Source organism: Dipteris shenzhenensis, chromosome 1 (assembly GCF_047967505.1).
Source record: "Dipteris shenzhenensis isolate YYH24624 ecotype China chromosome 1, Dip_SZ_1.0, whole genome shotgun sequence".
NCBI lineage: Eukaryota > Viridiplantae > Streptophyta > Polypodiopsida > Gleicheniales > Dipteridaceae > Dipteris > Dipteris shenzhenensis.
In genome coordinates this window covers 63,355,713-63,366,290 of record NC_141596.1, presented here as the reverse complement: position 1 = coordinate 63,366,290, position 10,578 = coordinate 63,355,713, and the positions used below count along the sequence as shown (strand labels likewise).

The window sequence follows — 10,578 nt, the reverse complement described above, 5'->3', positions numbered from 1 at the left end:
CCATGAATAGACTCTGCTAGATTTGTTCGAGGTATCTAGTACTTCTGGTTATCTAACATACTCTGCAAACCAAGCATTAATGCAAAGATATTGTAATGACAAAATTACATTATTAACATGATTTAAAAACATTCAAGTAAAATACAAAACCAACCTCTATAATGTAGTGGCCCCAATGGGAAATCCTAGCATGCCACCATGCAAACCAAGTTTCAAGCCATGGCAAGTCTGAATCACTTGCATGGCCTCCATTCCACCATGCCCTTAGGCTTCTCATTTTGACTTCTGTAGCTTGCTTTGTAGAGGCATCCTTCCAGTGTCTACATCGGATTTTAAATTCCTCTTGGCTACCAACTTTTATACATGCCTTTGCATGGGAATGAAGACTTTGCTCCCAATGGAAAAGGCAATAACACTCTTTCCCTTCCATTATATTGTCAGGGCCACCATTGAAAGTGGCACGTACAGCTCTCCAGTTGGCTTGGGTCTCATCCATTTCAACCTTCTCATAGGCCTCACGCAATCTGTTCTTTATAGGTAGTTGCATAATAATCTCAATGACACTGTGTTGTTTGTCATTCTCAATGTTGCTAGCTGAATCATGTTTCCTTGCCTCATCATTTTTGTTGCAAATAGAGTAGAAATCTTTTTTGTTTTAGTGCACTAGAGTCTTCTGAAGTTCATTGTCATCAAGCTTGAATCTTTCTCCCTTCACGGTGAAAATATCACCAAAGTGCACATCAAGGTGAAACATTTTGTATCCATCGTCATGGACTTCATATTGCAGCTCCATTGTCAAATCAGACCCCTTATCACCAAAGTGCTGATGGACAGATATGGACCCAAGTGTGAATTGAAAATGGCTAGCAAGCACCATCTCTGACAACACTCCTCTACCTATGGAAGTGCGAACAAACATATGCAAAGATCTATCCTCATTCTGAATTGTGATAGATTCCATAAGAACGGAATGGTTGAGTTGTGCAACTCAATGAGATGAAGTCCAAAGGGTGAGATCAAGAGCAGAGAGTTCGTTTCAAGAACTCATTTGAAACAAGAGTCTGCCACAAGAAAAGTTTCTCACAAATGCTTTGCACACACTACCCATTGTTTATACTCACAACTTTGTAAGTCTGATCTTGTGAAAGTCGACACAAGTGTGACAATAGTACTGAACCATGATGTAAATTTTTGCCATCATTTGTTAGCAACAATACTATAATACCATGGACTCTTAGACCTTTTAATCCCCAGCCTTTCTTTGACACATATGGGAGCTATTGCAAGCCATTCTTGCTAGTAATGACATTTCATTATTGCTACATATTCATTCCGACAATTTGATATAAGTATTTTAAAGTTGATAGATAGATATAAATTATAATTGTGGTGAACAAGAAATGGTTGGTCAGCACATCTCTAACCTTTTGAATATAAATTATGATGTTAAAAATATGCCAAAAGACTATTTCATCGATGAAAGGGGTCTATTGGACTCTATCTTTCATCAATTATTTATGAAAGATAGAGGCCCATAGACCCCTTTCATCAAAAGATTGTTTTGTCAATGAAAGGGGTCTATTGGACTGTATTTTTCATCATTTATTAATGAAAGGTAGAGGCCAATCGACCCCTTTCATTGACAAAAGGGGTCTATGGGCCTCTATCTTTCATGAACCATTTATTAAATATAGAGGGTAATAGACCCCTTTTGGTGATGAAAGGGGTCTATTGGCCTCTATATTTAATTATTTTCTCCAAAAGGGGTCTATTGGCCTCTATCATTAATTGAATATTAATCAAAAAGATATTTAACTGTATGTCGACCTCACACAGTAAAATTATCAACCTCACAATTATGAAAAATTATCAACTTCACACAGTAATGATGTTTAATTAAATGATCACTTATTAGCAATCGAATTCGTATGATAATCATTATAAGTCATGGTTCCTATTAACATCATAGTTTGGTAGCATTTCTCTAGCCAGTATGTCATCTTGTCATGGTGAATAAAATAAACGCATTGATTGTAATGATTTGAAATAATAAAAACGAGTGCCAGCATTAAGTACTTGGGTCGGTTGAGGACATGTGGTGGTCCCTTGCTAGCAAAGGTGTTCTTTATCATGGAAGAGGGATGATTATTTCTACAAATATCAATGTGAACTTTAATTTTAATGAGAGCCCTTAAGAAAATTAAAGGCCAATAGACCCCTTTCATCAATGAAAGGGGTCTATTGGCCTTTCATTTTCTTAAGGGCTTAAGGGCCATTCATTTTCATGAGAGCCCTTAAGCCCTTAAGAAAATGAAAGGCCAAAAGACCCCTTGCGTTGATGAAAGGGGTCTTTTGGCCTTTCATTTTCTTAAGGGCTTAAGAAAATAAAAGGTGCCCTTAAGAAAATAAAAGGCCAAAAGGGCTTAAGGAAATAAAAGCCCAAAAGACCCCTTTTGTCGATTCATTTTCAAAAGTCTTTTTCCCTCCCTAACTTTTGTCGCTCTGCTCGCCCTCCCAAGCTCTCCCTCCTGCTCTACTCGCTTTGCTCTCCCTCCCGCTCTGCTCGCTCTCCCTCCTGCTCTCCTCCCCCACTCTCCCTCGCTCTCCTTCTTGCTATGCTCCCTTGCTCTCCCTCCTGCTCTGCTCGCTCTCCCTCTCACTATGCTCCCTGCACTGTTCTTCCTCTCGCTCAGATGTCTTCACCCCCAATGCACTCACCTCACCCAGTAGCAACACTGTTTCTGTCTTCCTTGGTCTCCCCCTTTTCTTCTTCAGAGGTGATTCCGTGACTCAAGTAGATTCCGGCGCAGCCATGACTCCTTCCTTGAAAGGTTACAGAGATTTGCATTGCGCTCGTCTTTACTGCGAGACGGACTCTCATTGGTTTCGATTTGAGGCAAGCAAAGAGTGCTGAACGGGGAAAATAGGTTTTAGATTGTGTGCATTTTTCCAAATCAGCTATTTTGTCTTTGTGAGATCGGATTGAGAGCATCTAGTGGAGGCAAGGGACCGCCATGGTTGTGAACGTGTCTTTACATTATTGTGGAGATAGTAACAGACTGTGCTTGCGATTGTGCTTGCGAACCACAAGTCGAGAATGGCAATGGCGGATGTAGGCCCTGCTCGATGCTGACACAAATAGACAGAATGATTTTTTTTTTTTTTGGATGACGTTCATCTGCTCCATTTCTGTCTTTTCTTGCTAATTCCTGCTCAGATGCAACTTTCTAAAGCTTTTGCACCCTATTTCCACCTTCCGAATAGGAGCAACTGCTAATCATTCCGTTTTAGCCCCAGCTTGTTTGATCAAAAAGCCTTTCGATTCATTGGTTTTTCTTCCTCTTGCATACTTAAGCACGCTTCTGCATGCTGCTTTTGGAAGGCTCATGTATCGCCACCGTTGCTTTTGGAACCTTTTCCATGAATATATCTATAGCAAGGGCTTCAAAACCAATAGATTCTTGCAGTTTGGAGACTCAAAAGTTTCTTCTGCTTGCAAATTGCTGCTGCTGTGTTTTGGCTTTGATCCATAATTTCCTGTGCCTGACACTGTCGACTCACTAATAAGAGCATAGCAATCCTTTCGAGCAAAAAAACCAATGATAGCCCATTGGTATAATGCTTACCTTCAGAGGCAGCTCTTCAAGGTCAATGGCATCGATTGTCTTTCCCTAAGAATCCCTATCCCACTCGATCTGTTTAGCTTGCCGATTTCTTCATCTGCAATCACAAGCATCAATTAGCCACTTGAAATCAATTAGTCTTTTTCCCTCCCTACCTTTCGTCGCTCTGCTCGCTCTCCCAAGCTCTCCCTCCTGCTCTGCTCGCTCTGCTCTCCCTCCCGCTCTGCTCGCTCTCCCTCCCACTCTCCTCCCTTGCTCTCCCTCGCTCTCCCTCCCGCTGGGCTCCCCCGCTCTCTCTCGCTCTCCCTCCCACTGGGCTCCCCCGCTCTCTCTCGCTCTCCCTCCTGCTCTGCTCACTCTCCCTCTCACTGTGCTCCCCCGCTCTGCTCTCCCTCTCGATTTGCTCACTCTCCCTCTCGCTCTGCTCTCCCTCCTGCACTGTGTTACCGCTCTCCCTCGCTCTCCCTACCCGAGCTTCTTTAGCAACGAACGCTCATGGGTTAGGGAAAACTGCTACCTCCATGTTGGGTATCTTGTGTATATATACTTCAATGTACTAACTACCTCATTGCTTGATCTCTCCGCTCTTGGGTATCTTTGAATTACGTAATGTTATCACAGGACATGCTTATGTTTCAAAAATTTTGAACAAAGTTCTCGAGTGCTTTGCGTTTTGATCACAATAATCTAACCGGCTTATGCTATGTTCAGGTTCAAATAGGTAACCATAGTTTCACCTTCGACCATCTCTACAGTAGCACAGGTTCTCCATAGTCTACCATCTTTGAAGATTGCATCTCACCCCTTGTGGACAGGTATGGTATCAGATTGATCCTCATACAAAACATAAGTATAAAAAAAATACACTGTGTGGTTTAAGGACACATCACGTGGTTTTCCTATACACCACATGATATTTTGACATATGTATGCATAGCACTTGGAGATTTTTTGCTTCCCTTTTAGACACATGCACTATTATGAAAATAAGGCAAGGAGAGGGAGGCAAGGAGACAAGGAGGCCTTAGGAGGCACAACACAGTATATGCGAGATATTGTACGCTTTCGTGGTTAATAACTTGTTCTTGTATTCTTAATAACTTTTCTTTGTATGCTTTTGTTGTCTAGCTAGTCTCCTCAAGCCTCATCATCTCATCAAGTGCAACTTCAATTAGCAGCATCACGAGCAAGCTTCAGGTATTTTCTATTTTGAAGCCTCTTGGGCTTTCTTTGTATGCTATTGAAGTAATACTGGGACTTAATTGACCTTGTAAGTCTATTCTATGCCATGCGGTGACTTATTTTTTTAAATGCATTTGTGTCACATTGGCAAGATGGTAAAAATAAAAACTTTTGAGAGGAGGGGGAGAGGTGGAAGACGAGAACGAGGAGGTAGGAGAGGTGGAAGGACAAGTAGCAAGAGAAGTTTGCAAGTGGAATTTGCAAGTGGAATCTACACCTAATTTAGAGTTTCAAAAAGAGGTTGAAATTGGAGTTGAAGAGGATAAGGAGATAGAAGACATTGAAGACACTACTATTCTAAGAAGAGAAAGAAAGAGGATAAAAAACTGGATGAGGAGTTTGAGCAAGCGTTTCCTACTGCACTTGATATTGTACAGGGGAAGGATCTCATTGAATCTCTTGCAATCAATCTTGGAAAGATTGCTCCCTTGATCCCATTATTTCATTGTGTTGTAAACACAAGAGTGAGAAGAGGCCTACGAGCTGGTATGGATAGCCTAAAGCAAGCTCTAGAGGTAGAAAAATATATTCAACAGAAAGGAATGTTTATTTTACCTACAACACTTCCGGATGGTGTTTCACAAGAGGTGACAGATGAAATTGAACAATCATGGGATTCTTGTTGGAGGGATGTAAATGTAGAATTTGAGGCATAGATTGTTGATGATGCTGATTGGTCATTTTTGTCTCAAAAGATGTTTTTTGTGTGGGAGGGGAATCACCGGACTATTGCATGGATGTCTCTAATTGAAGAGAAATTCAAGACATCAAAGGCATGGCATATTTGAGTTTTAGCAAGTTTTATTACTCCAGAGAAAGAAACAAAAATGAAGCTAATAGCTGCTCTTCAAAGGTTCAATCTGTAAGTGCGAGTTCTTGCTCATATGTGCTACTTTTTTTTGAGCTTTTAAGGGTTTTGTGAACAATTCTTAATATGTTTGAAGCTATATATTTTTTATTTTTCAGCCTTAATGAAACAGCAATTATTAAAACAAATCTCAAGGATTATTTGTACAACATGAAGACAATGTGTTCGTGTGATGAGAATGAGTACTTATCACTTTTTTATGAGGAAGAAAAAAAGACACTTGAAAAGCATAGGGCAAATGAAAGCAATAAAGGATCAAGCACTTGGTATCCTTTGACATCTCTGATGCTAGGGAGAATGGTATTTGCAGTAAGTTTTATACCATTTGACATGGATGTCTTTTGAATTAGAACTAACTACTTCATTGTACTCATTCATTTCTTTGGAATATATTTTAGCCACTATACAAGCAAGATTATGAGGCAAAGCTAAAGGAACTTCAACCGAATTTGAGTGTTGCTGATATGGAGAAAGCACTTAAAAGTATTCGAAAGGATTTGAATCTCAAGTACGGTCGAAAAATGATGAAGGTATGGTTAATTTAATGATTCTTAACATAAAGTTGATTTTTTAAAGTGTTCAAGTGTTTTTTGAGATTGAGAAAGAACATTAAAAAAGGATGTCAATATGATCTTTGTTTAGAAAATGATCAAGGTATGGGATATGCATGTATTGTATGATCAGAAAATACACTTGAGTGTGATGATTGCATGTATTGTTTATATGTCGATTCTGTCTATTGTCAAACCAACAAATGGTGAAGATTGGTTTAATATCTTGTGGAGCCTCTCATTTGATGATAAATCATCCACTGTCACATTGGAAAAATTGTATAACATCTCCATTGCAAAGGTCTCAAAGGAGACACAACTAGCAACCCTCAGAATCTTAGGGTCAGATTCAAATTTGAGAACAAGTTATGGGATGCCAAAAGTTGATAGAGAATTCATAAAGTGGATGGTGAAAGAGGCATGGATGGATCAGTTTCTTTGTGAATCTGAGAGGTTACTCTCTCAGGTCTTGGTTGCTAGTCAACAAGCTAGCTTTGTGCTTCCTCAAGATCCTACGTTGAGAGAGTATTTCGGGGAGATACAAGCAATGAATAGACTTGAACTTTATGAAGATTTAAAGGATTCAATGACTGTTGCTATAGCTGCAACAGGACAAATGGAGATGACGAGGGCATCTCGACGATTGGTATTTAGGTAAGCAATATATGTTTTTTCCTTTTCAATTAAAAATCCATCCTTAAGTATTTCGCTTTTGTACTAAGACTCTTATTGTATGCAGATTCTTGCAATCCTTAAAAGTTGTTGGTAAGATTGAAAAATTGTTGCCCATATGTCGAGTATGGACAAAATTCAGGACTTAAAATTCTGTATGTACTCTCCAAACATGATAGAAAAAGAAGAAGCAAGTGCTCTCTGAGTGGGAGAGAAAGAACTGCCCATGGTGGCTTGATATGAAAAAAGGATGTTGCATCAAGGAGGAGGTAGAGCTGTACACATAGCATAAAAAGGGAGAGATTGGTTCATCAAGCTCAAATTCAGTCCATGAGGATGATGCAGTCATTGAGATTCAAAAAACACTTGAGAAGATGACTAAAAAGGACAAGGATTCAAGTATGGAACTAAAGAAGGGTGGTAGGCCACCAAAAAATCTAGGTACTAATAATGGTAAGCCCTCTTGGTCTTTTTTCAAGCTATTATTTGTTTGTATAACATATGTTGTTATCACTTTGTGTCTTTACATATGTGGTGTGGATACAGATGTGCAGGTACTACAGTCTACACCCATTTTTAAACGATGTAAATGGAAAGATAGGTCCATCCGCTTTTTGTACATTCCATTGGCCTCTCTAACTTTGAATTGGAGCGGCACATGTGATGCTTCACATTGCAAGGTTTGGTGCTATGATTATGTCAAGTTTGGGAAATAAATATACATAAGGGACTATTTAAAATATTTTTGGAAAAAATTTACAGATTTGTATAGAAAAGGGGTACATTTTATTAATGAAATTTTCTACAGATAAGTGACTTTAAATATAGGCCTTGAACGCATGTGATATAGAGGGTTTATACATAGTGACCCCCCTGTGAGGGGAAGCAATTGTTTGTCTCAAACTTCACACAAGCCTATATAGACATGAAGGAATACTTTGCGGGTCTTGGAGGTGAAAGAAAAACAAGAAATGGTAAGAGTGTTGCTTGGGCTATAGATTTTGTCATTCTTGATCTGCCTACATAGCTAGAAGCTCCTGGAGTAGAGGATTCCACATCTCCATCTTGGAATTTATTAATAGAGGACCATGTACGCTACTCCTTGCTAGTAGTGGCCACAGTTGTTTCAGATTCTAGCTGGATGCTAGTTATGTGTGCCCCTCATGTTCTTCATTTGGTTGAGCATTATGCTAGGATCAGCAGATTGGAGTTTGCATGTTGAAAGTACATGCAATACTTGGATGCATATTATACAATCAAAGTTGGTGGTATTGATCATAAGGTGAGACAATTGTCTTACAATGACCTGTTGAAAGAATTCATGCTCTTGTATAATGAAATGGCTTGTACTAAGCATAAGTTTAATTCTTTTCTTGTCTTTAGGTGGATGTTGTGGTTTTATGCCTTCTTCATCGGGCTGGTATGTCTTGTGTTTGTAATCCTGGAAATGCTTCCGTGGTTGGTACCAAATTGGGCATTGCTTTTGGAAGTAGTTTGTTTCATCATTATTTACCAACAAGTGAGCAGACTACTATAAAACATGGAGAGAGTATTCCATGGAGAGGTGCATTGGAGAAGGCTCCATGCATGATGTTGTACTTCTTGGAGTTATTGTGTCCAATTTCTGAACATGTGGTGGACTTAGGTGCTGGGACTGGTTCTATGCAAAAAGCATGCATGCATTCTGGGAGAGCATGCTTATCTATTGAGAATGATCCTGACATTTGCAATTCTATATTGCAACCATTTTTGGATGGACAAAAAGGAAAGGGAAATGTGTTAAGAAACTATGGGACTCTAAATGATTCCAAAGATGTGGAAATGGTTGTTAATCTGCCAGATGAATAGTAAGTATGTTACTCTTGTGTTTTATCTTTTTAAACCTATTTGTTGGAGAATATTATTATCAATGAGGCATTGATATGATTGATCTAATTTAGCTTTTTGCCTTCTTATGTAGGTGCTATGGCTGAGATGATGTGTAATGACATTGCATTCAATGCCCCCATCAAAGAGAGAAGGCATCATCACAATATCTATGTGGATGACATCAGTAAAGAAGATTGAGTCTAGTGATTTGACATGAATTTTTCCCTTCAAGCAATTCATTTTGCTTGTGATGCCCTAGATTTGAACATGCATAACTTTTGTGGTGTCTTGCACCTATTTCATTTGCTAGAGATGTAGTAATCATATTAAAGAACTACTAGTACATCATGTGAGTACCCATGAATATTAGTCTCAATATCACATATTCAATTTTGAGCACGTTGGTTTCATAAAACTTTTTCTATTTGCTAGAGATGTGACAATTATGTCATATCTTACTTAAGGTTTGCATGTTAAAACTATGAGTTGTGTACAAATGATCATCATGGTGAATTGAATCTTAAAGTATCTCCTTGATGCAACTAATAAATGTTTCGGCATAGATGCATGCCAATTTGTACCCTAAATTCTTCACCATGTGACTTGCAATCATTTCATTGATAAATCACTATGTATCATGATAGTATGAATGATGGATGATATAGGTGGAGGGTGTTGAAATGAAGTAGACATGAAAAGTAGTTTTGTGAATAAAGGGATCTTATAAACCCTAAATACTATTGGAAAGAAATGTAATTAAATGTATATAGCATCTTTATGGGGTAGTTTTATGACTAAAGGGTGTGTGATGTTAGCGGCATCTTTGTGGGGTGGATATGTATATAGTATCTTCTTGGGGTAGTTTTATGACTAAAAGGTGTCTGATGTTATGATAAAATTGTCTACAAAATTACAATATAGGCCATGCTCAGAAAAATGTGCTCAGACCAAGTTGCTCAGAGAAAAGACGTACTCCTCTCTCTCTCTCTCTCTCTCTCTCTCTCTTTCTCTTTTTTCTTTCTTTATATCTCTCTGTCTCTCTCTGTCTCTTATTCTCTTGTCTTCTCTTCTCTCTCTCTCTCTCTCTCTCTCTCTCTCTCTTTGTTTCTCTCTCTCTCTCTCTCTCTCTCTCTCTCTCTCTCTCTCTTTCTCTTTTCTTTTTGTATCTCTGTCTCTGTATCTCATTCTCTCATTCTACCTCTCTCTCTCTCTCTCTCTCTCTCTCTCTCTCTCTCTCTCTCTCTCTCTCACTCTCTCTCTCTCTTTCTCTCTCTCTCTCTCTCAGACACACACACATGCATGCGTGCATGCACTCTCTCTCTCTCTCTTTCTTGCTCTCTCTCTCTCTCTCTCTCTCTCTCTCTCTCTCTCTCTCTCTCTCTCTCTCTTTCTCTTTTCTTTTTTAATCTCTATGTATGTATCTCATTCTCTCATTCTTTCTCTTCTCTCTTTGTCTCTCTCTCTCTCTCAGACACACACACACACACATGCATGCTCTCTCTCTCTCTCTCTCTTTCTCTCTCTCTCTCTCTCTCTCTCTCTCTCCCTTCCCCCCAACTCATATATATATTTGTGTGTGTGTATATATATGTATATGTATATTTATTTATTTATTTATATTTGTATTTGTATTATGTATTTTTATTATATAAATAAATAAATGTTTGGATTATATATATGTATTTATGTTTATATTGTTTATGCTGTTAGTTATTTGTACATATATATGTATACATTTAATTATTTAATCATT

General features: G+C 38.6%; 1 pseudogene; it reads left to right on the top strand.

Moving 5' to 3' along the window:
* The first annotated feature begins 7,881 nt into the window (after positions 1–7,881).
* On the top strand, positions 7,882–9,023 carry LOC147906185 (uncharacterized; annotated as a pseudogene).
* The last annotated feature ends 1,555 nt before the right edge of the window (positions 9,024–10,578 follow it).